Source organism: Carassius carassius, chromosome 2, assembly GCF_963082965.1.
Source record: "Carassius carassius chromosome 2, fCarCar2.1, whole genome shotgun sequence".
NCBI classification, from domain to species: domain Eukaryota; kingdom Metazoa; phylum Chordata; class Actinopteri; order Cypriniformes; family Cyprinidae; genus Carassius; species Carassius carassius.
In genome coordinates this window covers 3,572,588-3,578,587 of record NC_081756.1, presented here as the reverse complement: position 1 = coordinate 3,578,587, position 6,000 = coordinate 3,572,588, and the positions used below count along the sequence as shown (strand labels likewise).

General features: G+C 34.6%; 1 long non-coding RNA gene across 1 annotated transcript; it reads right to left on the bottom strand.

The window, feature by feature from the left end:
- Nucleotides 1–419: 419 nt before the first annotated feature.
- On the bottom strand, nucleotides 420–2,634 carry LOC132100232 (uncharacterized). Its single transcript, XR_009423099.1, has 3 exons — nucleotides 2,390–2,634; nucleotides 1,605–1,704; nucleotides 420–646 (listed from the first exon to the last, which is right to left on the bottom strand). It is a non-coding gene; the product is annotated as an uncharacterized LOC132100232 (long non-coding RNA).
- Nucleotides 2,635–6,000: the final 3,366 nt, after the last annotated feature.

The window sequence follows — 6,000 nt, the reverse complement described above, 5'->3', positions numbered from 1 at the left end:
GCTTTTATTAAAAAACAAAACAGTAAATACAGTATGTCTTTCAGAGAACACTGGAAAAAGCTGACCAAAATGTTATACAACACAATGTAAATGTTTCAAACTCACAAAATAACATCATGAAGCAAATCAAGTGTGTAATATCATCTAAAAAACTCTATCAGCACAGCATCAAATAAACACTGATTGTCCGAACAATGGAAGACAGAGAAAGTGTTCAGGAAAACAAACACCTGCTTCCTTTGACAATAACATCATGAATTCACTTCATGACTGGAACTAGGGGAAGACGGTGTATGAATATCTCTTTACTAAAACTCTTGATGAGAACTGATGCTTTTTTAATGATAGAAGCATTATTAAGACACCAAGTAAAGTTTACTGTATGAAGCTTGGAAAAGAGCTTTATCTTATATATGCTTTATCAATGCGAAAAATACTATTTTTAACTATTGTTTTCATCACTGGTTCTGTAATGTATTCATTATGAGCTTATAATTAAAACAAAGTTACATCTTTTGCAAAAATCAAACCACTGCAAAGTCTAATCACTGATCCAGGGACAATTTCTGTGTGTGGGGGGGATAAAGAGTTAACGAGGTGAGTCCTTGTGCATGATGGAGAACTACAGTGTTATCTGCAAACAATCCTGTAAAACAGAAAGGAAGGAAATATTACATTACATTAAACTTATACAGTACACTGGGTTTTGTTTAGACCATAAAAGCAGCCTCTGTAAAGATGCTCTATAACTAAATGTTAAATGCATCCGTTATTAAAAGCAAGTAATTAATAGCGAGCTATAGTCATATGAATTCTTTTGATAGTGTCAGATGAGACAGTCCTGGGGCTTGTACAATATCATACAAGTGATGTGCGACTGTGTTTAGGGATCATTTTAAAGACTTTGACCCTGTCCAGATACCCACACTTGCAGTCTTGGCCACTTGAGAGTGTGTGTACGTGACAGTGTGTGCACAAGACTGTCCCCGGTCTTAATAATGTCAAAGCACAGCATCCTTAACACACACTAAACCTCTCCAATACTGCTCCGGAGCACTATACAACGCTTAGTGTATCCCATCATACATCATGTTTTGGAGTAAATCGTCAGACTTTTTGCCGAGATCAATGTACAGTATGTGAAATATTGATAATTATTAGATATTAAAAATCTCTGTAAACACATAAGTGTGTCCCATAAGGCAGTGGCTCCCAATCCTGGTCCTGGAGAACCCCAACACTGCACATTTGTGATGTCTCCCTTATCAAACACACCTGATTCAGCTCATCAGACTCAAAGACCTCAAAAGTGTGTTTGTCAGATAAGAGACACCAAAACCGTGCAGTGCTGGGGTTCTCCAGGACCAGGATTGGGAAACACAGTCATCAGGTCATGAAAAGTTCGACACACACTTGTGGTCATCATGCTCACTCGAACACTAGGCCAAATACAGGAAAGACGTCAAATAAGTAATCAAGTGGTCAAGTGCAAAGATGGCAAGTGTGGCTATTTGGACAGTGCAACAGTTTAAGAAACAACAAATGCTGTACAAATGATAACAGCAGGAATGTTTGATAAAAGAGACAAACTATCACAGACTTACTGCTGCAAATGTCTGTCTCCGCAGCTTTCTGTCTTCTCCATTTCTAGAGGAATACCTCTCCAGAAACACCACTGGACTGACTGCCTTTACGTCTTTTCAGCTAAAAATAAAAATAAAAATAACAAAAAAGGGGAGAGAAAATAAAATTGTATTATATACAGAATGTTAATAATGATCTGTGAGCAAAATATTTAGATATAAACTTATATGAATGAACTGCAAGATGGAAAAATATTTTTTATTATTATTTATTTATAATGTTTTATTTTTTTTGGATTTACAATAAAAGGTATTAAAAGCATGGTACAGAACATATGATTACTGTGATATCTGTCATATAAAAGCACATAAAAACACATTACAGTGATACAAACATAGCTGGTTTAGTGATTATTGTATTGTTGTATTGATTACTAATATACCATAGTAAAACTACAGTTACTGTGGTAAAAACATGGTAAATGTCCTGTTTACTGTGTTTTAACTTCACATTTCATTTACTACTACTGTAAGTGTCGTGATTACCATGATTTTACTACAAATACCACATCATTGAACCTGAAATTAATATAAATCGGATCGAAGGTCTATGGCACGTCACGTGACAGATAGAGTTTAATCACCCCAGTTAGCAGCTGTGTTCATTTATTTAAACGCAATGAAACTCACAGACAGCCGCGGATGACCGATATAATACAGCGATATAATATCGCTAATCTGATTAATAAAGAAGACAGAATACATTTTATAAAAGGCATTAAAAGAGCGTATATACGACTACTCACCCAAACTGTGGAACTGATGGCAAGTATCGCGATGTGTGCTGAATGAGACTTCTTGAACGTGATTTCATAGCGATAAACATCTCATGTCCTCGCGTCGAAATTCTGACGCCAAAAGTTTCCCACTGAAAGCAATGAAGGTCGTAGTGCGTCAATATTTCGACGCCGAGAGGCACATTTGGCGTCAGAAAAGTGACGCTAGGGGCGCTTGACCATTCTTCGGTTTTTGACGCCTTTGGAGTGAGAATGGGTTGTTTTACTACAATCACCATGGTTTTACTATGACTGTTGCAGTAAAACCATAGTAACTGCAAAAATAACCATTGCTGCAGAATTTGCAGTAAAACCAGTTAAATGTTAACACTTTTCACAATCCTTATCATTTCAAAGTAGTTTTACAGAAAATGCAGTTTAAATTTACAGTTAAAAAAGCCAGAGGTGACTGAGACTCACTGAGCAAGAACATCTACTAGTTCATAATACAAGTCATGTGTTCAGTGCTAGCATCTTTATGGCAAAAACTTATACAATAATACAAGTTACATAAACACCAAATAAAACCAGGCAAATAATATTTAAGCAGTTAAAATGTTTTAAATTAAATGATAAAAAAATTATAAAATATTTTCTGATAAAATCTAAACAAGTTTCTAGTTTTATGTTCAGTTAACATTATCCTTCAATATCCTCAATCACATGATACACTTCACCAATCAATAAACAAAAATCAACACACTGCAAGTAATGCTCTCAAAAATCAGTCTATTGATGAAGTGTTTCATTTGATCCCTGTAAATGTATTATTTGTGGAACAGGAAGTCTCTTGAGAATAAAATGAAGTAAAAACAGTAATATTGTTAAATATTATTACAATTTAACACAACAGTTTTCTATGTGACTATATTGTGAAATGTAATTTATCTCTGTGATCTAAGCTCATTTTTATTCCTCCAGTCTTCAGTGTCATATGATCCTTCAGAAATCATACTGATAGGCTGATTTGCTGCTCAAGAAATACTTTTGATTATTCTCAATGTCTTATCAATTATCAAAAGTTAGAACAAACATTTCTGTTTCAAATAAACACTTTACTGCTTTAAAACTTTATTCATCAAAGAATCCTGAAAAAAATACGCAACACAGCTGTGTTTAACATTGATAATAATCAGAAATGTTTCTTCAGAAGGAAATCAGTATATTATTCTGATTTCTGAAGATCACATGGCACTTAAGACTGGAGGAATGATGCTGAAAAAAAAGCTTTACCATCACAGGAATAAGATTACTTCTCTAAATATATTCAAATAGAAAACAGTTATCTTAAATTGTAGTGAATTGCAATCATTTCATACATTAAACTGTGGTTGCCATAAAAAAATTATTACCAACCCAAACTTATGAAACAGTTGTGTTCAAGATTACACTTACTAGTCCTGTGGTTTATAGCATCTTGAAGATGTTGTCTGACAGCAGTGGTGGGCCGTCAGGGGCCCTTTAAAAAACTAAACTGTGTGAAAAATGTTATTGATTATTTAGGTATCATTTTCATTTAACTATGATTAGTTTAGTTGAGGTTGACCTGAAATATCCTACATTTAAAAAAGTCTATGGCCAGCACTACAGATGGTGCTACCATTTTGTTGAAAGAAGTCACATCTGATTTGTTATGAGCATTAGTGACAGAATCATCAGCCAATCAAATTTTGACGTTCAATGACAGCACACCCTCAGGGTCTAGAGACGTGCCCAGTGCTACCCCCAGCGTTAGACTGGCCCTTTAGTCAGGGATTTCCAAGGGACGAAAGTGAAATTCAATGAAAAGAAAATGACACCCTAGTTCGTATTGCCAATCTACTAAAATGCCTTTTTCAAGGTGCTCTAGACAAAGACAAAGGCCAGCAAAGTTTTTATGCACCATTTCAAAGATTGCAACTACGAGTGCTATGAGTGGCTAACAGTTAACACCAAAAATATCCTTTACTGTTCTACTGGAGAACAGTAAGTCTGTAACATTTTATAATAACGTTAAGGTATAAGTCAATTATAAGTGATAAGTTAATCATGAACTGATCATATGCTAACAATTTGTGTATGTTTTGTAAAATCATTTACAAGTAATTTACGTAAGGGATAATGTACATCCAGCCGGTTGTTCTTGCAGAATAAACCCCAACAGGGTGATCAGTCATGTACAGTATCAGCCTGAAGGGGTTTATTCTGCGAGAACAACCGGCTGGATGTACATTATCCCGCTTATTACACGGCTACTGTCCACGTAAGTAAAGAATTAGATGAAAAATACTGATTTGAGTTGAAATATTTGAACACAAAGCTTGTGTGAAGACAACAGTTATGAGCAAGCGAAAATCCAAACTAAACGGACATTTAATGGAAACGGTGCAGGCAAACCACAAAATAATTAAGGCAATAAAATAATTAAGACGAAAATTTTTTAAAACCTTACCAGTTTGTTAGTTCTCTTATAATCCATTACAGCGTACAAAACAATCGTAGAAAAATGGAAGCAGCTGCATTTTTATGAAATGAGAGCAAGTCCAGGATGACATAATTAAACAATTGTACACCATTTTGAATTAAGTTTTAATATTTTATTAGCTAAACAAATTAATTATTTGTAAATGGTTAGTTCATCATTAACTAATCACTTAAAAATGACTTACAGTACAACTGAACGTTATTATGAAGTGTTACCAAAAAGTCGCCCAGACCTTGGATGACCTGAGGGTGTGTAAAGTAACAGCAGATTTTGATTTTGGGGTGAACTATCCCTTTAACTCACACTAATCTAGCCTACTGTTGAAGTTGTAGATCAGCCCTCATTGTCGTTGATAGCCGTGCATTACACACACGGCTGCGTTAGCTGTAACAGAGATGTGTAAGATGTGTACAGGTATCTTACAGTTGTTTACTGAAGGCCCTGACTGAAACCTCACTGTACTCGCTGTGTGACAGTAGGTTCACTCCAACAATATTTGGTCTGCAGTTCCAGGTTTGTTAGAAGAAAACAAGCTAGAGCAGAGGTAAAATGCTGATAAAAGACAGAATAATATATAACAATTATAATAGCATAAATAATATACAAATTTTACTACTAATAATATAATCTTAAGATAACAGAATCTATATTTGTAGTTGTAGGTTGAGTGTGACTTACGTTTTGATGTCAAGAACTTCTTAAAATTGGTGAAATATATTCTGAAAAATGCATATTAACATATTTCATGAGCTTCTTCAGTTCACCTGTATTTCTAAGTCAGGATCTCCCTCCGCAAATGTTGAAATCTTGGAGCTTCACTTCTGTTCTGTAGAGTTTCTTTCTGTCCTCCTGAAATCACAGAACAATCTGTATTAATACCAGTTTACGATGAAAGATCAAAACACATTTGAACTTGTTTTCATGAAAAGAAAACTAAAGAAAGTAAAAAACAAACAAACAAACAAACAAAAAAAGACTAAAAAACAGGCATAAAGTTGACTTGACATTGGACATTTGAGAGTCTCAAATTTGGGGACCCTCTCTAAAGTTACATGCGATATTGGTATACACTTTGCTAACGTCAGTAGCATCAGTACAGTCATAAAAACAACTGCAA